This window comes from Cricetulus griseus (assembly GCF_003668045.3).
Source record: "Cricetulus griseus strain 17A/GY chromosome 1 unlocalized genomic scaffold, alternate assembly CriGri-PICRH-1.0 chr1_0, whole genome shotgun sequence".
Lineage (NCBI taxonomy): Eukaryota > Metazoa > Chordata > Mammalia > Rodentia > Cricetidae > Cricetulus > Cricetulus griseus.
In genome coordinates, this window is record NW_023276806.1 from 72,036,665 (window position 1) to 72,064,603 (window position 27,939).

The 27,939-nt window shown below is 39.0% G+C and overlaps 1 long non-coding RNA gene across 2 annotated transcripts in view; it reads left to right on the plus strand.

Annotated features, from left to right (window-relative positions):
• Positions 1 to 27,939, plus strand: part of LOC118239597 — a 65,909-nt gene that overhangs the window by 21,923 nt on the left and 16,047 nt on the right. The window contains exon 3 of one of the 2 annotated variants that reach the window (XR_004772167.1): positions 19,301 to 19,515. The exons of the other annotated variant lie outside the window; for it this stretch is intronic. This is a non-coding gene — a long non-coding RNA (uncharacterized LOC118239597). Of the gene's footprint in view, positions 1 to 19,300; positions 19,516 to 27,939 lie in introns of those variants that run through there. 2 annotated transcript variants of the gene reach the window in all.

The following is a 27,939-nucleotide window of genomic DNA, read 5'->3' on the forward strand; positions in this document are numbered from 1 at the left end:
TAGCTGTGAGGTGTTTTGTGCTCATAGTGTATCAACAGTTATATGTATAGGCTTTTTTGCTCTGGGAGATGGTGTTCTAAAAATAACAAATGGCTGTCACTGATAAAAATAATTAAGTAGTCACTTTGCGTCTCTTGCAATGTCAGTAATTAGTCAATTACATTTATATTACTCTTTAATGTGTGCTTGGTGGTCAGCCTTGCTGAGGTCTAAGATAATGCTCATAAATGTGGGGACTCATTATAACTATGCACTATGTGTGCAGTGCTAGGCTGTGGGGCCAGAAATGACCCTAAAGCCTTATTCAAGCATACACCAAATCAAATCCCCTTCCTTTCTCTTTTCCTTCCCTCTTCCCTTCTACTCCAACACTGGAGATGAAACATGGGTCTTCACTCACAATAGCCAAGAACCCTGTCCCTGAGCCCCATCTCCAGACCACTCAACTGTTCTTCTTGAAATGTCCTAAAATATTAATAGTGATTGCAGTGAATTAAGCAAAGAAAACATATCTCCATATCTATCTATCTATCTATCTATCTATCTATCTATCTATCTATCTGTTCATAATCTTTAGAATCAGAAACCAAAATGTTTGTGGTGGTTTGAATGATAATGACTTATAGGCTCATATATTTGAATGCATGATCCCCAGTTTTTTGAATTGTTTGAAAAGGATGAAGACACATGGCCTTGTGGGAGGAAGTATGTCACTGGGGCAGGCTTTGTGCTTTCAAAAAACTTGTGCCATTCCAATTCTTCATCTTTGCCTCCTACTTGAGGACAAGATTCAAATTCTCAGCTGTTCCCCCTGCCATGTTTGAAAGATGGGCATAAACTCTAACTTGCTGAAATTGTAAGCTCTAAGTAAGCTCTTTCTTTTATAAGCCGCCTTGGTCATGGTGTTTTATTGCAGCAATAAATAAGTACCAAGATAGTAGTATTAGCTGGTGAAGCAAGTCGACTGTGGTGGAAGATGTATGGAAGAGCAAAGCTGCTTACATGTGTTCTGGAAGACAGAATTTAATAAAAGGACTAGGGCCCCACTTTGGGGAGCACACCTTCAGTGCTCTGAAGGCCTCCCTGTAGCCTCTACCTCTTAAATGGTTCCAGCACATTCCTGCAGTTTCATTCTGAGGACCACACCTTTAAGATATGGACCCAGAAGGACACTTAGCATCCAAACTATAGATGGTGTCCTACAAATTAATACAGAAATAGTAGAACAGTGTTTGTGTGAGATGGTAGAATATATGTTCCTATAAAGATATGTTTGTGACAGAAACATCTGTCATTAAAAGCAAAATAGCAATAAAAAGGAAATAAATATATTCAATGAAAGTTTTATGTGTCATGGAATCTTTACCAGAAAGGCATCTTAAGACAAAAGAAATTGAATGCAGTCAACTTGAAATTTATTACATCAATATACCATAACTGGGGGTGAGGCCTCCCAAAATTTCACCAGCAGGCAGCACATCCACCACGAAATGTTAGGCTACAGCATTTTAACTATCCACTGCTAACTGTGAAGAGCTTGTCTTTCCTTTTAACCTCTCCATAAACACCATTTCCTTGGAATGTACAGTGGTAGCATGCAGGAGCCTATGGAGCCATTTTCATTCAAACCACCACACATGCACATATGATATATTGTATATATATATATATATATATATATTTATTCCCAAGTATAATCTACTTGGTCCATTTAATGCTATTCATATGTATGTGTTCAGAACTGATTATTTGGTATTAGATAACCAAACCAAGTGGTGTGTTGTACCCTTGGGAACACTATTTCTCCCATTCTCAGTAACAATTAATTGCCTATAGCTCTTTGTGTGAGGCTGAGGCCTTCTGGGATTTTACACATTCACTTTGTCACATCTACTGCTATTGTCCTTGCTGAGCCCATGTTTCAGGCAGCCATGCTGGTGAGACTTTACAAGTGTAGCTTCTGACACCACGGCTTGTAAAAATTTGCTTTCTCTGCATCATGTACATAGAAAAGCCAAAGGGTTTTGTAGAAAAAGTTTTATCAGGTAAAAAGCTGTTGCCACAGAAAAAAAGTCAGATAGGATGAGGTCTGCCATCCCAGTGCTCCTGCAGGGAGATGGGGGTAGAAACAGGAGAGTCCCTGGAAACCAGTGAGCCAACTGGCCTGGCATATGCACTGGGAAAGCAGAAGTGTACCTGCATTCACACACAGGAATACAAAAAGAGAGAGGGAAGGAGGGAGGGAGGAGGGAGGGAGGGAGGGAGGGAGGGAGGGAGGGAGGGAGGGAGGGAGAGATTAGACCAAGGCATAGGTGGAATTCAGTGTCACTGAGAAAATTCATGTGCCAATGTGAATTTTAGCTCTAGAGATGGCTCACAAGCTTGCAGAGGACCTTGCCTTGTTTCCATAACCCACCATGGCTGTAGTGGGCTGTATTATCCAGGTTTGTATAAGTTAAGTTCCATTAAATCTGTACATGAGAAAATTGCTTCATGTTGCTTTTCTCAGAACATATCCTCATAACATATTGACATACCAGTGTATACACACCGGTGTATCTAAAGGGGTTCAGTGGAATTACAAGGGTCCCTGTATGTGAAAGGGTGAATTGAATTCAGAGATGTGAGGACAGAAGCAACAGTCACTAAGAATGACATATGAAGATGCTACCAGGCTAACTTTGAACAAAGAGGGCCGGGCTGCCATGTAGCTGACCTCTAGCCCACTTTAAGATTTCCACAGCAGGATTCTATATGATGCCAGTCTATCTTCTCCCATCACAGCATCCCTTCTGTTCAGATGAGTCCAGTGTTAACATGACGCGTAGGGGGTTCAGATGAAACACATTCTCAGATGGATTTATTATGTTTCCAAAAGCCAGGTTCTACTTTTTCATTAAAATATGGAGGATACAGTTGTAAACAGCTCAGACCTGGGCACACCCAGAAATAAAAACCTTATTTAACATAGTACTTAGGAAGTCACTGTAGAGTTCCCTTAGGGACAATTTAAAACATTCAGTGCAGAAGAGCCCAATTTGTCCACCTGGTGATGCTTTGACTTCATAGCCTCAAAATTCTGAGAGAAGGTAATACCCCCCCCACTCCAATGTCAAAAAGAAAGATGCTAGATGCTATGCTGGAAGCACTTGACCTGAGCTTGTGCAAAGGGTCCCCAAATTTCTATCTCTTGCCATCACCTCTCCCTGTAAGGTCTCTGGTGCTAATTTGGGCTGTACATTCATAGTATCGACTTATGTGTGTGATGGACAGCCAGTCCTTGCTTGGTTTCATCTAGGTAGTCACCCAAGCTAAAATTCACATTGGCACTTGAATTTTCTTTTCTTTTTCTTTTTCTTTTTTCTTTTTCTTTTCTTTTTTTTTTGGTTTTTCAAGACAGGGTTTCTCTGTGTTTTTGGGGGCTGTCCTGGAACTAGCTCTTGTAGACCAGGCTGGTCTCGAACTCACAGAGATCCACCTGCCTCTACCTCCCGAGTGCTGGGATTAAAGGCGTGCTCCACCAACGCCCGGCTTGGCACTTGAATTTTCTCAGTGACACTGAATTCCACCTATGCTTTGGTCTAATCTTTCCCTCCCTCCCTCCTCCCTCCCTCCCCCTCCCTCCCTCCCTCCCTCCCTCCCTCCCTCCCTCCTTTCCTCCCTCTCTTCCTCCTTCTCTCCTTCCCTCTTCCTGTATTCCTGTGTGTGAATGCAGGTACACTTCTGCTTTCCCAGTGCATATGCCAGGCCAGTTGGCTCACTGGTTTCCAGGGACTCTCCTGTTTCTACCCCCATCTCCCTGCAGGAGCACTGGGATGGCAGACCTCATCCTATCTGACTTTTTTTTTCTGTGGCAACAGATTTTTACCTGATAAAACTTTTTTTACAAAACCCTTTGGCTTTCCTATGTACATGATGCAGAGAAAGCAAATTTTAACAAGCCGTGGTGTCAGAAGCTACACTTGTAAGGTCTCACCAGCATGGCTGCCTGAAACATGGGCTCAGCAAGGACAATAGCAGTAGATGTGACAAAGTGAATGTGTAAAATCCCAGAAGGCCTCAGCCTCACACAAAGAGCTATAGGCAATTAATGGTTACTGAGAATGGAAGAAATAGTGTTCCTCAGGGTGCAACACACCACCACGTGGTTATCTAATATTGAATGGTCAGTTCTGAAAACATACGTATGAATAGCATTAAATGGACCAATCACATTATACTTGGAAATAAATATATACACAATATATCATATGTGCATGTGTGGCGGTTTGAATGAAAATGGTTCCCTAGGCTCATAGGGAGTGACACTATAATGAAGTGTGGTCTTGTTGGAGCAGGTGTGGCTTTGTTGGAGAAAGTATGTTACTGGGGGTAGGCTTTGAGGTTTCAAATGCTCAATAAAGGCCCAGTGTGACTCTCTCTCCTTGATGCCTGAGGTTCCAGATATAGAACTCTAAGTTCCTTCTCCAGCCCTATGTCTTTCTGCACACTGCCATACTTCCTGCAATGACAACAATGGACTAAACCTCTGAACTGAAAGCTAGCCTCAATTAAATGTTTTCCTTTGTAAGAGTAGACATGATCATGGTATCTCTTCATAGTAATAAAATATGTAACTAAAGCATTATGTCACAACAAATAATAAAAAGGAGGCCTTGAGTTTGAAAGAAAGCAAGGAAGTATATGGGAGGGTTTGGATGGAGAAAAGGGAAGGGAGAAATGATATAATTATAATCACAAAAATGAAACAAATAAACAAAAACTGAGATCATGAACATATAAAAACTGTTGCAGTATTCAGTTATATTTTTATAACTACTTCTTCTAGGTGAATAGGCTGCCCCCAAAATATAACTATATATTTTAAAACACTAGCTAAATCAAAATGATATATGAAATATTTTACTATCCAGATAATAAATATGGTATGTTATGTTCCCATGCTGAATTTTTGTTTAACGAACAAAGGATCAAGGATTATATACTTTCGAGATCCTATATCTAGCATTTAGATCCCTGTTTATATGAACTCCTTTCTTTGGGAATCTGTCTTTCCGTGAAGTCATCAGTGAAAGATTTAACATTAAAGGGAGAAAACTGAGAACAATATTATGACTGGACCCTCATCAGTTTGTAGCTTATTGACTATTTGGAAATGACATAGTTAGTCTTTAGGCATTTGTACTGGCCAGCCCTTGGAGGTCTGACAGGATACACCCTTAGCTGCAGCTGCTAGGAGTGCTACCTGTGATCATTCACTATGTTCCCTTTTAAAAGGGCCCTGTCCACCTTCCATCCTTTCCTTCCTTCCTTCCTTCCTTCCTTCCTTCCTTCCTTCCTTCCTTCCTTCCTTTCTTTGTTTCCCTCTATCTGTATATATATATATATATATATATATATATATATATATATATATATATATATCTCCCAATGCTCCTGTCCCTGAAGGCTGGTCTCCCCCCTCCCCTTTCTCATATTTATACTCCCCTCCCCTACAAAAAAAATTTCTCTGCTTGAACTCTATCTCATGGTGTCTTTCTCTTTCACACTGCTTTTTTTTTTAAAAAAAAAAAATCAACAGACATCTCTTTGTGTGTGTGTGTGTGTGTGTGTATTTTTCTTTTTATTTAAATTAGAAACAATCTTATTTTATATATCAATCCCAGTTCCCTCTCCCTCCCATACTCCCATACGCCCCGCCCCACTGACACCCATCCCATACCTCTTCTGCTCCATAGAAAGGGTGAGTCTTTCTATAGGGGATCTTCAAAGTCTGTCACATCATTTGAGGCAGGGCCTAGGCCCTACCCAGTGTGTTTAGGTTGAGAGAGTATCCCTCAATGGGGAATGGGCTTCCAATGTCTATTTGTACACTAGGGATAAATGCTGTTCCATTACCAGGAGCCCCATAGACTGCCCAGGCCTCCTGAGACCCACGTGCAGGTGGCCTGGTTCCGTCGTATACTCATTTCCAAGTTGTCAGTCTGGGCTCCATGAGCTCCCCCCTGTTCAGGTCAGCTGTTTCTGTGGGTTTCCCCAGCATGAGCTTGACTCTTTTGCTCATTAATCCTCCTTCTCTACAAGTAGATTCCTGGAATTTGGCTCAGTGCTTAGCTGTGGGTCTCATCAGCTACTGGATGAAGGCTCTAGGATGGCATATAAGGTGGCCATCAATCTCATTATCCGGGAAGGGCATTTAAGGTAGTCTCTCCCCCATTGCTTACTTAGTTGGGGTCATCCTTGTATATCTACGAACACACCCCTAGTGCTAAATTTCTCTTTAAACTTATAATGGCTCCTTCTATTAAGGTATCTCTTTTCTTTCTCTCCTCTAATTTTTCCCTGACTCATTCTTCCTGGTCCCTCATGTCTTCCTCACCTTCTCTTCTTCCCTTCTCTTTTCTCCTAACTCCCTCTCCCCTCCTCCCATGCTCCCAGTGTGCTCAGGAGATCTTGTCCATTTCCCATTCTCCAGGAGACCATGTATGTCTCTCTTAGGACCTTCTTTGTTTCCTAGTTTCTCTGGTGGTGTGTATTGTAGGCTGGTAATTGTTTACTCTATGTCTAATATCTATATATGAGTGAGTACATACTATGTTTGTCTTTTTGTGACTGGGTTACCTCACTCACGATGGTTTCTTCTAGTTCCATCCATTTGCCTTTGAATTTCAAGATTCCATTGTTTTTTTTTCCCACTGAGTACAATACTCCATTGTGTAAATGTACCATATTTTCTTTATCCACTTTTCAGTTGAGGGGCATCTAGGTTGCTTCCAGGTTCTGGCTATTGTAAATATTACTGCTACAAACATAATGAACAGATGTCCTTATTGTATGAATGTGCATCCTTTGGGTATATGCCTAAGAGTGAAATTGCTAGATCTTGAGGTAGACTGATTCCCAATTTCCTGAGGAACTGTCATACTGATTTCCAAAGTGGCTGTACATGTTTGCACTTCCACCATCAGTTGTGGAGGAGTGTTCCCCTTTCTCCATATCCTCTCCAGCATAAACTCTCATTGGTGGTTTTGATTTTAGCCATTCTGACAGGTGTAAGATGGTATCTCAGAGTTGTTTTGATTTGCATTTACCTGTTGGCTAAGGATGTTGAGCACTTTCTTATGTGTCTTTCAGCCATTTTGGATTCCTCTATTGAGAAGTCTCTATTTAGTTTTGTCCCCCACTTTTTAATTTGATTGTTTGGTGTTTTGGTGACTAGCCTCTTGAGTTCATTGTATATTTTGGAAATCAGCCCTCTGCCAGATGTGGGGTTGTAAAAATCTTTTCCCATTCTTTGGGCTGCCATTTTGTCTTGTTGACACTGTCCTTTGCCTTACAGAATCTTCTCAGTTTTAGGAGGTCCCATTTATTAATTGGCAATCTCACTGTGTTATTGGTGATATGTTTAGAATGGGATCTCCTGTACCCATTCATTCAAACGTACCTCCCACTTTCTCTTCTAAGAGTTTCAGTGTGGCTGGATTTATGTTGAAGTCTTTGATCCACTTGGACTTAAGTTTTGTGCATGGCAATAGATATGGATCTTTCTGCAGTCTTCTGCAAGCCAGCATCCAGTTATACAAGCACAATTTGTTGAAGATGCTTTCTTTTTTCCATTGTATAATTTTAGCTTCTTCATCAAAAATCAGGTGTTTGTAGGTTTGTGGCTTAATATCAGGGTTTTCAATTTGATTCCATTTGTCTACCTGTCTATGTTTGTGCCAAAATGGAGCTTTTCTCAGGACTATAGCTCTATAATAGAACTTGAAGTCAGGGATGGTGATGCCTCTGGAAGTTCCTTTATTGTATATGGTTGTTTTGGCTATCCAGGGTCTTCGTTTTTCCTTATAAAGTTGAGAATTGTTTTTTCAAGTTCTGTGAAGAATTGTGTTGGGATTTTGATGGGGATTGCATTGAATCTGTAGGTTGCTTTTTGCAAGATTGCCATTTTTACTATGTTGATCCTACCCATCCAAGAGCATAGGAGATTGGAATCTAGATCACCCATTCAAAGCAGAGTGCTTCACATGAATTCATAACTTTAAGATACCTTAAGTCCTAATTTTTGTCCTCATCAATGCTGTATGTGTTCTCCCCAATGACTTCGTGGGAAATTGTCTCTCTTGCTAGTTTCCCTGTTGTTTTGAAGATGAATGTATTAATCAGAGTTAAATAGAGTTATTATTTTGCGTGTGCATGGGCACATGCGTGTGACCCCTCCCACATACACCTCCATTTGTTGAACCAGCTCAATGACCCACACACAAAAAGGCAAGTCTCTCTAAAAAAATACTACAAGTATTTAAATCTGAGGAAATACTAAATGGGAAATTCAGTGAAAGAAGTCATTTTTAGAATCCATATTTCTATCAATTTGGGATTTAACTTTCTTGTGGGGAAATGAAATCGATGATGAAATAATTCTTGCACAATCTTATATGACAAAGTTTGTAGAACATATCAGTGAACACTTCATACTATCATATGTACAGATAATAGAAAAGCTGAATGCTGCAAGATTTCCAGCTATGGGATATGTATTCATTTTGGTAGAATAGTTTAATAACTTTCTTGAGCTGGGGAATGCAACAGCGTCTTTGTCTTAGTAGAATAGTTAATAACTTTCTTGTTATTTACTATCTAGTTAAATACTGGAATCATTGGTGCTGCTGGCCGTGTTCTGACATATTCTAATTCTATATTCTTTATAGGTGGTAGTATATTTCAAATCATTTATAATCATCTGTGTTAGTCTCTCCTGTAGGGAGCAAACTACAAGCTCTGCAGTAAGCCTAGAATTCAGGTAATCTATGAGCATATGCAAGTGTTGGTTTCTTTGGAAACTAATTTGACAGCTCCTTTTGTTTTTTTCCTAACTAATGAAATCTTTCCCTGAGTTTTTCCCTCCAAAGACTCCTCCCATTATCTTCATTTTAGGAAGTCGATGTCTCTGAGGTTGTTTCATTTTTCCAGCCTACAAGGGGAATAGAGCCCTTGAGCAATGCTCCTGCAGCTGCTCATTTTGGGTAGGAAGCTGGGGTATAAGAAGAGGCTAGTAGGCTCTACGGCAAATGACCCTGAAAGCTAGACACATGGTGTGGCCACCTGGCCCTGTTGCTTGCTAATGGAAAAACAATACCTTAGGCCTAATGAAAGCAAAACCTGCTTTTCAGAAATAGTGTTCTTCAGTTTTTAATTCCAGTTTTAGTTATAAAAATGGGAGTAGTACATATAGAAATGAATATCTTATTATTTTCTCTAAGAGTGCTAAAGCTAGTAGTTCCAAAACACAAATAGTTTGGATTTTGGTGTATTTCTGCACAAATTATCCAGGGAAAATTCTAGACTATTGCCTATGTTTGACACTGGAAAGTAGCGGGTAAAAGAAGGAGAAAAAGAAAGGGAGGAAGAGGGAGGAGAAAAAGAGAAAAAGGTTGAGAGAGACTCATTTATACTTATTTAAGAGTAAATGGTAGAAGGCTGAGGCCAATGTTCAGCCATTAAATAGTTTGCTAAGCAAGCATGAAGACATGAACTGAGAATGGGGACACATAAAATCCCAGTGCCAGTCAGACAGAGAGAGAGTGGTTTCTGGAAATTGCTGACTAGCTTAGCAGAATCCATGTTTCAGCAAAAGACCCAGTGTCAAGAAGTAAGAATGGCAGCTCCTAAGGAATCACACCTAAAGTTGGCCTCTGGCCTACACATGAATTCACAGGCATAGGCATCTGCATACATAAACTCACCCCTGCCTCATTGACATATTTGCTCCAAGCTTATTATATATCCTCCTGTATAAATAATACTACATCCCCAGATAGTTTTTCTTCAAGTAGATGTTGTTAAGAATTTTACCATTTCTTACATGCACTTATGGCACAGTTTAAGCAACCTGATATTGCTTCAAATAATTTTTTTAATTTTTTATTTCAGCATCAAAGTGAGACACTACAATTTTGCATAACCCAGGATTGAATTGCTTGTTGGAAAACAACATTTCATTTTCTAGTAATCTCCAAAAGGGACATTTGATGACATTTTGCTTGACCCCTAATATCTCAGATCATTCCCAAGACTTCGGTACATGGAAAGGTTTTGGTGTTGACATAACACAAACCTGATAAGAGATGGTATCTTTGGAGTTTGGGGTGACTTCATTATAAAGGCTTGGGTGTCATGGCATGTCTGAAAGGGTGTCATGGTTAGGGATCATGTCTTCATGAACCTTTACTACTGCTTTTAGAAACTTAATAAGGTAAAGAACAGAGTGGGTAGAAACAATTCGTCTTTTAAAAGAACATGGAAAATATTTAGCTAATAAACATGGAACAAAACCAACTTTAAGGTACCTTTCAGACATGTGTCATAGGGGTTTGACTGGGATTGAGGGTTGAACCACATTTTAATTATCAATTCTTGACCACATTTGTAAACAAGTGCCATCTGCTCAGGTTGGTTCATTCTTACAAAGGTATTGGCTCAGCTCTCTACAGAGTGGATGCATGAAGAGATGGCTTAATAGATAATTCCTCACCAGACACAACATCATTTCTTGTCTTATCTCCTTTATCATCAAAAACATAGACTGACACTTTAGAGATGGTACAGTGACATGTAGGAAAAAAAACTGGTGTGTTTTTATTGCCCATTTGACATAACTAGTATTACCTGGAAAGAAGTAGCAATAACTGAAGACTTTCCTCTACCAACTTGGTTTATCAGCCTTCATCCAGCAGCTGATGGAAACAGATGCAGACCACAGCCAAACACTGGGCTGAGTTTTGGGGAATCCTGGAGAAAAGGTTGTGGGAGCCTGAGGGGTCAAGGATACCACAAGAAAACTCACAGAATCAAGTAACCTGGACTTACAGGGGCTCACAGAGACTGAACAGACAATCAGGGAGTCTGATCTAGATCTTCTGCACATTTGTTACAGTTGTGTAAAATTTGGTCCTCTTGTGAGACTTCTGACAGTGGGAACAGAACCTATCTGTCTCTGACTCTTTTAGTGGCTTTTGGGACACTACTCTTTATACTGGGTCTCCTTGCCCAGGCTTAATACACAGGGAGGTGCTTCCTCTTACTGCAACTTGATATGCCATGTTTTCATGGGAAACCTGCCCTTTCCTAAACAGAAATGGAGAGGGAGTGGATTGGGGGATGGGAACAGAGGGGGTTAGGTAGGAGGGTCTGGGAAGAGAGGAGGAGAGCAGACAGGATGTAAAGCAAACAAACAAATAAATACATGCATTTGAAAATGAAGGAAACTCAGATTGAGTTTGAAAAAAAATGGTCTATGCACATGTCTGTAGGACATTATCTCTATTGACAATTAATTTGGGAGAGCCCAGCCTACTGTCAGGCAAATTCTTATCCTGACTTCCCTCAATGGTGGATTGCAGCTTGGAAGTGTAAGCCAAATAAACTCTCCCCTTCTCTAAGCTGCATATGGTCAAAGTGTTTTATTAAAGCAATCAAGATCAAATGAGAACAATTGGAAACTGTATTTTAAGTTGAGTTGAGCCTGTTTGTATGTTACCTTTCCATCACTATAATCCACAAATATCTAAGATGATAAATGTATAAAAACAAAAAGCTCACTTTTGACTCATGTCTTAACTAGGCACTCACGATGACTGTATCCTATGGTACAAGATGGCAGAGAAACACTATTCATGTCTCAGTTTGGGAGCAAAAGAGAGTAAAAGGAAGGTAATAGGTCCCTTGTCCCTGTGATGGCTAATCTTGGCTGTCAATTTGACTGTATATAGAACTAAGTAAAAGGAAAACCACAGGGTTCTCTTACAGAGATTTTCTTGACCAGATCATTTGAAGTTGGTGTCATTTTTTGGTGACAGCCCAGAAAAATGACAAAAAAGGAAGCTTTGTTTTTCCTTGCTTACTTTCACTCTTCCTAGCAACATCGAGTTCATCTATTCTATTGTTGCTGCTGTTGTATTCCTTCCTTGATATTTGAATTCTATGAATCTTCAATATCACATTGGGACTTCTGAGCCACCCAGCACCATGGACTGAGCAACTATCAGGTTCCAATCTTTCTGGTCTACCGAGACTGTGTTGTATGTGTCAAAGTGGCAGATCCCCTTTAATATATATTCCTTTTACTGCCTCTGTTCTTATAGAGAATTCTGATTAATACAATGTCTTTGAGATTGGTCCCAAATAACCCAAAGCCTTCCCATCAGGCTTCACCTTTTAAAGATGCCAACACTTCCTATCAGCACCAAACTGGGCCAAATCTTTTAATACAAAGACTTTAGAGGGAACTTCCAGATCCAAAGACAATAAGACTTCACCCTAATCCTCACACTTTGCTGTGGTCTTCCTACAAATGCCCCAGAAAATCATTGTGATCCCTCTCCAAGATGTCTCATCTTCAAACATTCGAGAACACTGGTCCTTTAATTCCTTTCTAAATTCACTCCTATACACTGAGCATCCCTTTTCCCTTCTATCGTTCCTCATAAGAGAATTATCCAGTTGGTGCAGTATCCTTTTGATGGAAAGCCATTCAGCAGGAAGAGCGCTCAACAATAGACGGAAAGTCTTTTATTTAATTGAACACATTAGTTGGCAAAAGCCAAAGTAGAATTTGTTTTTTTAAGAGCTTCTTCATTACTGTCATTTACTTTAAACTTACCAAAAAATGAAATACTTTTTGTCACAAACCTACTTTTAGTCCATTTTCCACACAGCAAGTTTTCATGACCTAAATTTAGGGTGACATATCCAGTCATGCATTTCTTTCTAATTTCACTTCTTTTGTTTCAGTCTATCATTTCAAGCTGTTTGCGCAGTGTTGGCAAATGTGCAGTTTATTTCTTACACTATATTACAGTGAAATCACAAACCCTCCTGTGGATCAGCAGTGGGAGATCATTAGCCTTGATTTCCTTGGCCCTCTGAGGAGACAGTGTGCTGGAGGTGCCAGCAAGTGTCAGGCAACATGAAAAAAAAAAACATGATTTCATTATTGAAATGTTTAGATAAATACTTTTAAGTCCCTTGCCCACTGTCATAATCGAAGCCACTGGTGCCTGTAAATGTAGCAAGAAATTTGAAGGTTTGAGGCCTTTTCTTTTTCACTTTTATGAGATTTCAAAAGAATTATGATTTCTCATTATTTTTTAAGAGTTGGTCTTGTTGGCCTGATGCCAAGAATGGGATTGTATACTGTAGAATCATGTGATGTCTCTGCAAGGCTCTGACTCAGGCCCTAAATTAAGAAGTGGCTCTCAAGGGTAAGCTGTGCTTCTGCATTCAGCTACAAATTAAGAGCCAGGCTTTGCAAAAGCTGCTGGGACTTGACAGCACTCAGGCTACAAACTAAGAGTCAGGCTTTGCAAAAGATGCCTGTGTTTGAAGGACATCTTCAAGGGCAGAAGTGCATAAGACTAAGTGGTCATGGATACATCCACATTGAGAGTTAAACATTGACTGCAGTAAGTTTCTTCTTCACAGGGAAATGTCAAAAGAGAACTAAAGGAAAGAGGAGGCAGGGCAGAAGAAGGAGAGAGGCAGAGGAGGACTGGAGTAGAGGAGGGAAGTGGGAGGCCACAAAAACTACAAAATCCCTCTGGGATACATTCATTTCATTCATTCTTTCTTTCTTTCTTTCTTTCTTTCTTCCTTCCTTCCTTCCTTCCTTCCTTCCTTCTTTCTTTCTTTCTTTCTTTCTTTCTTTCTTTCTTTCTTTCTTTCCTCTTATTTTCTTCCTCTCTCTCTCTCTCTCTCTCTCTCTCTCTCTCTCTCTCTCTCTCTCTTTAGTTCAAAATAAAATGAGAGCATCTCCTGCTTAGCATGTGTTTGCTAATTGCCAACTTTTATCCCTGAGATTTAAGCATTGTCTGCCTCCTGATACTCTGTCCCAGCAGATAACACAAGAAATCAGCTTAGAAGGGCTTATTAGAAAACACTGGCAGCCTGACTGTGAGGACTGAAAGGAAAAACTCAGCTTGAAAACCCAGTTGCATCCTAATCAAGTCCTGTTAGCTGCTTTTATTTTGTTCATGTTTTATTTGGGAGCTGAAGAAATTGAATCTGACCCATGGAAAATTGGAAGGCTGTTTTGTCTGACTGAGAAGGCTACATGATTTTTTCCCCCTGTGAATTAGAAGAGACACTACTTTAATATAAATGCAGTAAGAATAGAATGACAAGGCCATCTCCCTGAAGGGAGGACATGATAAGATCAATGAAAGGAGTGACAGTGATAGCAGCTGTGCATGGAGGTGGGTGCCAGCCGGGGCTTGACAGGACTGTCATGGGAAGAGCTGAGTGTGACTTTCTGACATCGTGTAGGGAATGAAGAGGAGGAAAATCTCCTCCCAGGGCTTTTATTATGCCTGGCGAAAGTCTAGAAATGACAGTCAGTGATTACTGCTGGAATGAAAGATCTCAGACAGGGTAAGAACAAGCTATGAGCTGCATCTCTGCCTCTTCCTTTCATTTCTTGTGTTTCTCAAGATGGGGAGTTAGAGAGAGAGAGAGAGAGAGAGAGAGAGAGAGAGAGAGAGAGAGAGAGAGAGAGAGAGACAGACAGACAGTCAGACAGACATGACAGGTGGGTAATATGAAGGTATAGTGATTGGTGAAATGGAAAATTTTCTGAGTTATCAGCAAAGCTGTGCTAAGTTCCAAGTCTCCTTTACTTTCTCATCACCACAGATCGCTCTTGTCCTACTGTATTTTTCTCTCCATTTTTAAAAGCAGGGCTGGGCATCAGGACATGTGGTCTTATTTGGAGACTGCCAGGTTCATCTGCTCTGTATCAAGAGGAAAGAACTTGCCCTTGATTTCTGCTTTTCCAAAGCATTGATGGGTGACTAATGGGAAGCACAGAGACTATGGTTGCATACAACCAAGGCAGACATGATACTCATCACCACTGACCTCTCTGTGGATGAAAATGATGGTAGGACCCACCAGTAATGTAGATTTGGAGCCTTTCTGGATATTCTCTACCATATGCCTCAGTGACTTCTTGTTCACATCACTCTTCAGCAAAACAAACTTCTAAAGAACCACATTAATAAACTACCAATGCCCAATAAAGCTCTGGGATGAGGGTAAAATTACATTTATACGTCATCAAACTCTGATTACATTTGTATCATTAGGAAGCATAAAAAAGCAAAGGATATTTTAAGACTAATGGATCTCCTTGTTGCCAGGGATGTGGCTGCAGAAGCAGTTTTACAGAAGTGTAGATTGAGTGTGCCCTATGGACATGTATGACTACAAACTGGCCAACTAAGTCCTTCCACTGCTCCCAATAAAATCCAGTGCATTTCTTGCTAAGGAATCTCAGAGTCCTCTGTGGGTAGTGAGTCTTGTCTTGTATTCCATTGCATGGATTATTGATTCAACTGGAATGCAGCATATTGTAGCTTTCTTTTCTTTGCTCTTTAGGGAGCCCACTATCCAGCTCCCAAATAAATACACGAAGACTTATTCTTACTTATGAGTGCCTGGCCTTAGCTTGACTTGTTTCTAGCCAACTTTTCTTAACTTAAATTATTCCATTTACATTTTGCCTCTGGACTTTTGCCTATCTCTAGTCTGTCTCTTTTTCTTTCCTTCTTACTCCATGCTAGCTGTGTGGTTAGGCGGTTAGCCCCTGGCATCCTCTCTACTTCTCCTTTTCTTGCTCCTCCTTCTTCTCTCCTATTTAATCTTTCTGTCTGGCAGCACTGCCTAACCTTCTCCTGCCTAGCTATTGACTGTTCAGCTCTTTACTAGACCAGTCAGATGCTTTAGGCAGGCAAAATAACACAGCTTCAAAGAGATAAATAAATGCAACATAAAAGAACACAACACATCTTTGTATTATTAAAAATATTTCACAGAATAAACAAATACAACACATCTTCAACTAATATTTTACCTCATCATATTCCTTAACTTGTCTGAGTTATCATTATACCATCACTTGATGGACATTTAGGCTGCTTTCATATTCTAGCTACTGTGACTAGAATGTCAGTGAAAATGGATGAGCATCTGTATTTATAGCAGGTATACAGAGACCCATGGATACATTCCCAAGAATGGTATGGTTGGGTCACAGGGTAAATTTATTTCAAGTTTTATGAGGTATCATTGCACCAATTCCCACAGGGGTTAACAGATTTGCACTCCTACCAACCACATATGACAATTCTCCATTTTCCATATCCTAACTATTCTTTGCTGTCCTTTATGTTTTTCTTCTTCTTGGCCATTCTGACTGGGGAAAGATAAAAATCTCAAAATAGTTTTAATTTGCATGTCCCTGGTAGCTAAGGGAGGTTGACACTCCTCCTCCTAACAGTTCTCTGTCCAGTTCCATAACTCACTTCTTAATTGGGTTGCTTGTGGGTTGGGTGTCTAGATTTTTTAAATTATTTTTTATTTGAGACACTAATCATTTGTCAGATACCTAGCTAGCATAGATTTTCTTCCATTCTAGTTGTATCTTCAGTAAATTGCCAGTTTTCTTTGTAGTGAAGGGTCTTTTGACTTTCATGAACTTCTGCTTATTAGCTGTTGGTCCTATTTTATGGGCAGCTGGGGTCCTATTAGGAAAGTCCTTAAATAGTCCTATATCCTAAAGTGTGCTTCCTATTCTTTCTTCTAGAAGTTACAGAGTTTCAAGTCTAACATTGAGATCTTAGATCTATTTGGAAATTGGAATATCCCTACCCAGGGGATAATGCTCTACCAGAATCCATAGGTGTAGGTGGGGTTTTCTGTTCTTCCAGTTGGCTCTGTCCCACTGATCAACTCCCAAATAACCACACAGGGACTTACTATCAATTATATATGCTCAACCAATAGTGTAGGCTTGTTGCTAGCTAGTTCTTACAACTTAAACTAACACATATTTCTTATCTATACTCTACCATGTGGCTGTACCTTTTTTCAAAATGGCATGTTCATCAAATGCTTCCTTTGCATGGAATGGAGACTCAACCCTTCTTCTGGCACACACTTTCTTTTTGTCCACAAGTCCTGCCTAACCTCTACGTGCCTAGGTATCGATCATTTAGCCCTTTATTAAACCAATATGAGTGACAAATTTGGGGGAGGGGGTGTATTATTATTGGTCATGGTAAGAAAAAAGCTAAGAAAAGGAGTTAGATTCAAAGATCTTTTTCTGAAGGAAAAAGGGTGATATAATATAGAAATGTGAGATAAAAGTGTAGATTACTGAATCTACTTTGATCCAAAAAGCAACTATTAATCTTAAATATTTTACATTAGTGTGGATTTTGGTTAATTGATACAAATTTAAACTTATTCTTGTTGTACTCTATGTATGTTTCTATTCTTGTTTGGAGTAGTGGTCTCATGCAGCTCATTTAAAAATATAATGTATAATTAAGAAATACAGGTTAGTAGTTAGTCATCTATAGTAATCAAAATTATAGTGATATTAGGTATGTTTTCAAGGTTGAACAGTTATATTTAGATAGATAGATGGTCTTCACACACTTCAAAAACTTACAGAATATGGCATTCAAGTTTAAGATGTTTAATAGCCTGAGGCTTTTCTGCTCCTGGCAACATCAATTTACTTAAGAAGAGATGACAGTGAGGGAGCAGAAAGGTTGAGTCAGGGGTAGATTAGAAGAAAGGATATGTGATAGGTAGGGCTTTTAGCTGGGGGGTGGTAGGGGAGGAAGGGAGCGAGAAGGGACCTGGGATTTTCATGTACTTCTAACTTGTTTGTAATTAAAAAAAAAAGATGATAGGCATTGAAAAACCTCTGTATGGATCTTGCTTTCTTCGTGAGAAAAGCTAGCCATTTGGGCAAGAAAACTGCTGTTGCTTTATCTGCTGACAGTATGCTGTCCAAACTAAAGAAAGCAGCTTCCAAACTTTTCCAACACAATATAGGGAAAGTCCTTCAAAATTCCCTGCTTCTCAGAAATGTCTGTTAGATATACTAGACCTATAGGCCAAAGATAGATACCTCAATGTTACAGAAGAACTTTGAGTTCAGGCAGCCAGATGTCCCTGTCATTAGATAATTACACCCTTCTAGTGTCTTTGATGGAGTTAAAGACTAAATAATTAGACTTAATTTTTTTCTTAATTATAATAAATTCAGTATAAAACTTTAGATTCAAGGAGATCAGATAGATATTAGAGTGTTTTCTCCAATTTTGCCAAATACAAATCAACTGGATATTATAACTGTAAATTTTATGTGATAGCTGTTTTCATTCTATATAGTCTTAGTATGCCAAAGTTAAAACCTTCCTTTTTAATTAGACAAAATGGAGGAATGTTGTGGAATAATCATTTTGTACACTGTGAAAATTTGTCACTCAGCTTTGATTAATAAAGGGCTAAATGGCCAATAGCTAGGCAGGCAGAGTTTAGGCAGGACTTGTGGACAAAAAGGAAGCATGGTGAAGAAGGGGGGGGAGTAGTCAGTCAGACGCAGAGGAAACAGGAGATGAATATGCTGTGTTGAAAAAAGGTACAGCAATATGATAGGGCATAGATAAAAATATGGGTTAATTTAAGATGTAAGAGCTAGTTAGCAACAAGTCTAAGCTATTGGCTGAATGCTTATAATTGATATGTCTCTGTGAAGTTATTTGGGATCCAACCGGCAGGACAAAGTTAACTGGTGGGAAAAAACAAAACTCTACCTAAACATAGGTTGCCAAATAAGAACTTAGTGTCAGGTATTGTTGACAGAGTGGTTCAAGGACACCTCCCAAACAATATAGACTATTGGTGTTATTATTGGTTGTATACCAGAACTTGGTGGTGTAATCCTATTGCTGAAGATACAACATACTCTGGTTATAGGACAGGAAGTCATGGTGGGTTGGTAATGACCAAGAAGCTTCTCCCTGGATAGTTTTCACAGTACCAGAAGCTCAGGGGGGAAAAACAGTATCATCAGTCTCACTTAGCTGTGTAGCTTACAAGCTACCCTAATAACTCATCTGGCCAGATGGACCAATGTGTACAATAGTGGTATGAATATTACAGGAGTAACTAGTGCTTTCTGAATGGATTTAAGACCCACTCTACATGTCTGGCATGGTATATTTGGCCAGGAAACCATGATTAGGAAGGTCATAGGCCTTAGAATTGTGCTTTCTACTACAATTTTGCTGAATCAACCAGTATAGTACCAAGAAATCCTATAAATTCTTGTCTTCATATAAGTAGATTAACACAGCTCTCAAAACTCATCAGAGAAGTTTCTTTGTGCAGTGATTTTTGGTTACTGGAAAAACTTGCAGCTGGTCAATGCATATTTTCTTCCTTAAAGTATCAGGGACTATCACAGAAGAGAGTGTGGTGAGATTGTTGGAGTCAGAGATTGAGAAGAAACAGCTAAACATGGTCTTCTGGACATGGCAGGACCACTGCACTCATGGACACATGCCAGCTGGGTTTGGCTACACACACCCTGTGTAAGATCAAGTTAATCAATACTCTAGAATGCAAGATGGATGGATTCATGATTCCTATCCCTAGGTGAGAAGCAAGTGACAATTGATGGTTTCTTTAAGGGTGTGGTTCCTGATATGTAGACCATGTACCATCCCATGCATGACCTCACGCCCATTGAGGATATGGGCAGCACAAATTGGACTCAGTGAAGTATGAAAAAAAGAGGACATGAAGTTTTAATGGGGTTGGAGGTGAGAGAAATGGATCTGTGAAGAGTTAGGAGAAGTGTGAAGTGAAAATTTTGAAAATATATTTTATCCATGTGCTAAATTTAAAGAATTAATAAAATATATTTGATGAAAACCAGCAATGAGACCAAGTGATCATCACTGAGAAGAAATTTTGTAATTGTGAGTCAATATACTACTTTTCTATTCATAAGCTGGTTATGGCATTTATCATATTATAACATTTACACAACAGTATAATTCACAGTAGGGTGTAATATCATGGATATTTGCTATAGTAACAAAGAATGGACTACCACCCCTTGCTTTCATGGCTAGCAAGAAAGACCAAAGATGGGAAAGTGTGATGGACACTATGGAATGATGAAGGAAAAGTTTGAGAGAACACTAGTGTTATGAAGCACATGGTGCCTGGCAAGTTGCAGTTAGACATAGATTTGCACATGAGACTCTGTCACAGAAAGAAGGGACATTACAAGCTGTGCTTCACATTCAAGGTACACTGTATTCATGCAAAATGGGAGCATGCCTCTCATCTCAGTGCTTCAGGATTCTTTGCAATGTGAATTTGCATATTTTCCAATAGAGAAATAGAATTTATTTCTGGTCCTCTTGGATCTGGTATGAATTTATCATTTTGAGAACAGCATCACAGAAACACAAGTATGTCAGTTTTGACATGCCTGAAGATTTTGAACTGGCTCACTCGCCTGTGTTTTTGCCAAGCATATCTTCTCAGAGGAGATTCAAGATTGAGACCACACTAAGAATGCTTAGCTAAGATAACAAATGGCACCTTACTAATCTGTAGGTGGCAATAATGAGTAAGACTAGTTACATCTAAGTAAATAGATAACATGGGGACATGACTAAAACTGAAGAGTTCCTCTTCAGTACACTAGAATAAGAGAGATCATATACTCATCTACTTATATCCAAACACCAAAGATCTTAATCCAGACTCATTTTCTGAATAATTGCTTAAAACATTTATTGTATAAGTAATAATAATATAAAATATTATCTATTACTTGTTCACTTAATATTTCTGACAGAGGGGTTTTCTGGGAAGATGGGAGACTCAGGGATATTTATTTATTTATTTATTTATTTTCGAGACAGGGCTTTTCTGTGGCTTTGGAGGCTGTCCTGGGACTAGCTCTTGTAGACCAGGCTGGTTTCGAACTCACAGAGATCCACCTGCCTCTGCCTCCCTAGTGGCTGGGATTAAAGGCATGCGCCACCAACGCCAGACTCTTATTTATTTTTTGAGACAGAGTTTCACATTGTCCCTCAAGTTGGCCTATAATTCATGATGTGTCTTCAGATTTGTGGCAAAATTCTGCCTCAGTTTTCCCCAGTGCTGGAATGCCTGGCTTACTTGACTAATGTTGATATTAGGATGCTGGGAGTCTCATTAGGACTAGAAAATGCAGGTGGTTTGTGAAAATTCATCTTTGTTTCATGGGATGGAGTCTTCTAGAGTAGAGAGGACTGAATTTAGTTCTGGTTGACATATTCCTTTTATTGAAACAAAATTGTCATTCTATAAACATGCAGGTGTCCTGTGTTTCTGAGTAGAAGTGGTTTGCTATCGTTTTTTAGACAGATTCTATCTGCAGTAAGTCAGAAGGAGTCTCTGTTCTAACCTGCATCTGAACTCAAGAAAGAAAACCCTAAAAGGAAAGAAACAGCTGCCAACTATTCTACTTGACAGTTTGACAAGGCTGCGATTATTTTTTCTGGGCTGTGATTTATTTAAAATTTGCAATCCGTTATCTTCTTTCAGTTTCAGGCAGTTTGATTGGTGATTCATATGAAGTCAAATGTTGCTTCCAAAACAAGATATTGTTTTGGAATATCTTGTGGAAGATAAGGAAAGACACAGGGTGAGGCTTTCTGATCTCTGGTCAAGTGCTCCCGCTCAAAGTTATGTGATTAAGGGACCTTTTTTATGAGAAGTTATGTGACTCCTTTTGGAGGCAGTCTGTTGAGGGTTTGCTGGCCTCATGCAAGGAATGATGGGAGAATCAATTCTCTTAAGAACTCTTGGGGGTTTATCAAAGAAACACTAATGTTAATTTCTCCTAAATTGGCCAGATAGCTAACAAGTGACAAAGACTAGAATTTAGACATCTTGGATTTATACCTATATTACATGATACACTTACTATATTATAATAACACAAAGGGACACTGTTGCCATGCACTATATACAAAGTATAAACCATTACAATGACTATGAGAAGAGAGCAAAGGTTATGGATGTCCAAGAGATTAAAGCAAGTTTTAGAATCTTTGCTTATTTAATTCATCTTTTAAATCCCCCTCTCTGAGGAGAAACTACACAATACTATAAAAACGTTCATGGGTGTATTGCTTGTTTTGTTTTTCAGTTTTCTCCTCACAGCACTCTGAACAAATAACAAGTAAAGAGAAAGCTCATTATTAAAACACAACACGCTGACATACAGTCATTTTTTGAATGAAAAGATAACAAAAGGTATTATTAGTGCATTAATATGATTGTTCCCCCAAAGACTGGGTGCCTGTTGAAAATCTGCTTTTAGCCAGAATGGAGTGGAATAAAAAATGATGCAATTAGTACATAGAATCAGTCAAAGAAAGATATTTTTAGAAAAATAAGCCTAAAAATAATACATACAGATTCAGTAATGATCACACTTTTCAAATAGTGCTTGCTCCTTGTAAATGGTAACAATAATACCAAAGGACAGTATTCTCTAAGCAGTCACCTTAACTATTTTATTGCTTCATGTCTTTCAGTATGCTACTGAAAGTGCTGCAAACTGAACCTGAGTCCTTTCAAAGAACAGTAGACGCTCTGAACCACTGAGCTATCTTCCCAGCCCTCTCTAATACATTCTTGCATTTGAATATAATTTAAGGCTCTGAAATTAGATGTTTTCACTTTTGTTCTTTCTTTTTTCCCAGTTTTCCTGAAAATTTCATGACTTCATTTTCTTTGCAGCTGAAGAGACTTTCATTGTATACATCCACGCATTAACTATCCATCCAATAATTGGAGGGCATTTGGATTGCCTCAATTTCCTAACTATCATGAGCTAAGTGGCAATGAACATGGCTGAGAAAGTATCTGTGAATGAAGATATCAATTTCTACAGGCATATGTCAAGTAGTGGTATAATTAGGTCGTATGGACTCCAGGTAAGTCCATGACTCTCTTATTTCAAGAATGAGGAAGCAGAATTCCATTAATTTACCCCCAAACAGTTACTATAAACTTCAGAGATGGTGGGAATTAATAAATTATCTTGATCCTACTTCTCCCCTATTACTTTTATTCCATAATTTTTATTACTATACATGCAATCTTGTGTTGACATATGTAACTTTTTCTTAGAATAGTTTTATTATGCAGGATGAAAAACTTTCAATCAGGAATTTTTGCCCTTTCTGTAATTACCCAAAACATAAGCAAGAGTATAAGCCCTAATCATTGCTGTCCTGATATGGTGCTAGTGTTCTACTATCCACGTGTCTTGAGCTCCTACTCCCACATGGGTCCTTTTTGCTTTCCTAATAAAAACAAGTGACAACAAAGGTTGGTGAGGATACAGGGAAAGGGGAATCCTCATTCATTATTGGTGGGATTGCAAACTGATACACTCACTATGGTAATCACTATGTGGAGTTCTCAGAAAGCTAATAATAGAGTATCCACATGGCCTAGCTATGCCACTGTTTGAAATTTGACATATGACTATAGGAATTGATACTTACTCCACAGACATTTTCTCCGCCATGTGCATTGCCATTTTATCCATAATAGCTAGGAAATGAAGACAATCCAAATATCCTTCAGTTGTTGAATGGGTGGTGAAAAGTGTGTATAGATACAATGGAATTCTCTTCAGCTGCAAAGAAAACTGACCTCAGGAAATTTGCAAGGAAATAAGAAAAAAACAAAAGAGCAAAAATGAAAACATCTAATTTCAGAGCCTTAAATTATATTGAAATACAAAAATATGTTAGAGAGGGCAGGAAAGATAGCTCAGTGGTTAAGAGCTTCTGCAGTTCTTCCAGAGGACTTGAGTTCTGTTTCTAGCACCAACATCAGGAGCTCAAACTGCCTTTAACTCCAGATCTAGGGGAATCTGAAATCCTTCCTGGTCTCCTTGAGCCTCTGCACATATTTGGCATAGAGATCACACATGCACATGGACATGTGGACAAGCATGTGCGCGTGCGCGCGCGCACGCGCGCGCGCATGCGCGCACACACACACACACACACACACACACACACACACACACACACAAATATATATACTTTTTAAAGTAATAAAAGTGTAAAAGACGAGTCTCTTGCACACTATAAGTAGGAAAGTAAAATAATGTGTCCCCTGTGGAAAACAGTACAGAGAATCTCCAGAAAATTGGAAAAACCTATAATCCAGCTGTTTGAACAGAGAGTATTTGTTCAAAGGATTAAAATCAGAACTTTGAAGAGATGTATGCTCTCCTGGGCTATGGCAAAGTTACTCAGAATTACTAAGATTTTCATTTCAAATTCCTATTTCCAAGAAAAGTCTACAAATAATACTTGCTAGGTAAAAGAATAGAGGGAATTAGTGTGTTTAAAGTTGATTTACCAAATTTTATCTAGTTGAATGTTTTGGAAAATTTTACACTGTATCATAAATTAGAAATAAGAACAATGGCAAGTGGAGTTAATTAGAAACTAACTGGCTGTTTAACACACAGCATCGTGCTCAACTATTCTTCACAGTGGTCTTTCTTGTGTTTTACCAAAATGTCTTGGAATAATTTATGAAATAAAAAGTATTTTTTTTTTTTGGTATTTCCAGGACCAGTTATTTGTTAAAAGAAATTACACTTAGATGTGATAACCAAAGTGCATTTCAATGCCTGTGTTTGTTATATTCCATTACTGCAGCTGAGGCTCCCATTTATCTCACAGTTTTAGAGGTTTTTGTTTTATGCCTGTATGGGAGTTGTTGGCTTCAGTCTGTGGCGGTTCCTTTTGGTGGGGTCATGTGATGGACTAAAAGCATGTGGCTGAGATGTAAAGAGGAGAGTGGAGTCCCCTAATCCTTATCAAAGCTATGCCACTAGTGACCTCAGGACCTCCCTTGCCAAGGACAACAGGACACTTAAAATTTCCTAGTTCTTCTGAGGCCTTTTCTTATTGACAGAAAAATCATGTGTTCATCTCAAAAAGGCACAGAGGTTGTTCTTTCTGAAATGAAACATGTGATCATGGCCTATGTACACAGATTCAGGCTAGTCTAACAACCATGTTCCATGTGGCAGTGGTTACAGAAGATGTGACTATTTACACCGCAAAGAAAATAGTAACTCAGAGCATTTATCAAATACATTGGTGGGGACCATGGATAGGGATAGGCAGATTACAGCAAAGTGCAGAAAGCCTCCTATTTGAAGATGATAACCATAGTGTCCTTGGATATTAAATTGGTGGAAACTAGTCATTTGTTATGAAGACACCTTAAAGATCCTTACTTTTTTGAAGTAAAAAAGATGTTAGGCCAGGCAGAGGTGTGTGTTTTGAAAGGATCTAAAAACAGCCCAAGATAAATTGGATCTGATCTGTAACATTCTGACCCTCTGTAACCATGAAGTTCAGTAGTTTGGCCTCAAGGAACTTCTAACACAGCTGAAGCTTTTCTCCTTTTCTTTGTTGTCCCTGGGAACTTAAGTTCACAGTCTCCTAAGACTGGTCTGTTGATGACAGCCCCAGCTTTTATACTTCCTCCTAATTTTGGACTTGTCTTAGCTTTTGTAGCCTGTCCTTGACTTTTTATTAATGGAGTTTCTGAGCTTGCAAGCTCTAGTAATTTTGATCAGTCTTCTGGAATTTTGAGTCATTTAATTTATAAACACTGTATGTTTGGTTATTGTGATTACCCAAGCTTAGCACAGCTTCATGTTTAAGCTATGTCTCCTACATGACCCACCATGTAGCATCTGTACCATGATGAGACAAAACCTTGGATGTCCTTAAACAACCCTTTTACTCAAGGAAACAAATGCTACTTCCCGTTGAGATTCCACGTAGCATCTCTGTAAATAACTCTGGTGACATGGAACTTATTATATCCCCAGCTGGACCATCTCAATTTCTTAAAACTCTGGAACATCTTGAATATTTCTTTCTCTTATTTTTATGTTTATTTTTAGAATAGTTTCCTGAAGACTGGCACAAGGTCAAGCATTCTAGATGATATATAATGATGCTTTTTACATGTTGGTCCCCCAATTAAGTATAAAAGTCATCATCTTGCCAAAGATTTTAAGAGGTGAGGGATAAACCTGGATAATGAAGAACACAGAAAAACTGCAAGACACTTGATGACATAGTACAGTGATTAAGAATCAATTCACCTAACACTACTGTGTCTACTAATGCCATTAATTTTCTAATGAGTATCTAGGAACAAATATGACAATCACTGCTATCAGGCATTGAGATTCATAAACCTACTATATTAGTTTTCCTGTACTTTAAAAGAAATCAGGAAATAAAATTTGATAAAGAAAAATTGGTTTCTTTATGGTTTGGTCAAATGTACACGTGTGTGTGTATGTGTGTGTGTGTGTGTGTGTGTGTGTGTGTTTGTGTGTGTGTGTGTGCTCGCGCACGCGTGCATATGTGCCCAACCTTCTCTCATCCCATGGCCAGGAATCCGTTAACACAATAGAACAAGAAAAAAGCATAATTACTTCACTTGCACTCCATAAAAAGACAAACTCCTAGCATGACAGCCCTTACCTGATTACCTGGCATGTGTCAAGGACTGAGAGCTGAGAATTGCGCACTATCTCAGAGCTTCAGCTCAGCTGGATGTCCACTGTTGACATGACCTAATAATACTGCTGCCCTTTATGTTTGACTGGATGCTGTCATTCTGTACTTTTGTGTAGTTGAAAATATCCTGGCCAGAGAGATGACTTAGATCTAATTATTTTGACAGGAATAAGTTCTGCAGTTTTAACTCTCATTTTCCTAAGCTGTTCCTATGAAGTCATACTCCATCCTCAATGATCTTAAAGTCTGCTAATATCTAACTGTCTACCTAACAGTTCTTCTGCTTTCTCTTCTTTGAAAGTGTCTCTTCCACTCTGAACACACTGAGATACCTCACAGTTCCACCAGGTTCTGCACATAAGTATTGGTATCTCAGGAGGAGGAGAAGCCAGACAAAGTCTATACATAAGGGATAAATTACATATGCACTGACTGACTGTCCTGGTTGTTCACCTAAACAGATGCACGATGAAGAACACACACTGCAGAATTATTTTCTTTCTAATTCCAATCTTTGATTTCATTTTCTTGCAAAATAGTTGATCCATTCACCATTCAGAACAAGACTCACATTTTCTGTTAGTTTTCCAAGCTTGTTCTGAAACTGACAGGTCTAGAATTCTAGGAAGCCCCTTCACTTCACAGGTTATCTCCTTGGGATAGAGATTTTTGATTTGATACTTTAGCATTTCCAGTGCACAATGTAGGAAGAAAGAATAAATACACATTTAAAATATATACATCCCAATTGTGTATACTTCAGGATCTCTACCTACTGGAAATATCTTCAAGACCTCTATAAGAAACTTCTAGTCTCACCTTTCTGGAAAATATTTGTAACCCAACAAGACATTTGCATGCATTCCAATCATCAACTAAACATTGATGTGGAACATTTCTCCCAACACAGCTATACTTTAACTACATTTCAAATCATTTAATCTTGCTGAAGAGAACACCTTCTTTTTTCTTACGGACCGGACATATTCAAGCCTCCTCCCTATCTTCCTTCTCCTTTATTCAGCTATGGTGATAGAATCCAGAGTCTCATGCATACTATGTGCCTTAGTTAGGGTTACTTTTGTTGCAATGAACATCATGACTAATGTAATTTGGAGAGGAAGGGGTTTATTTGGTTTACACTTCCACATCACAGTTTTTCATTAAAGGAAGTCAGGACAGGAAATCAAGCAGTGTAGGAGCCTGGAGTCAGGAGCCAATGCAGCAGTAGTGGGAGGAGTGTTGCTCACTGGCTTGTTCCTCATGGCTTGACCAACCTGCTTTCTTATAGAACCCAGTATTACTAAAGCAGGGGTGGCATCACCCACAATGGTTTAGGTCCTACCCAATCAATCACTTATTTCAAAAGCGTCTTACAGGCTTGCCTTATGGAGGCATTTTCTCAGTTGAGGTTCCCTCCTCTTAGATGACT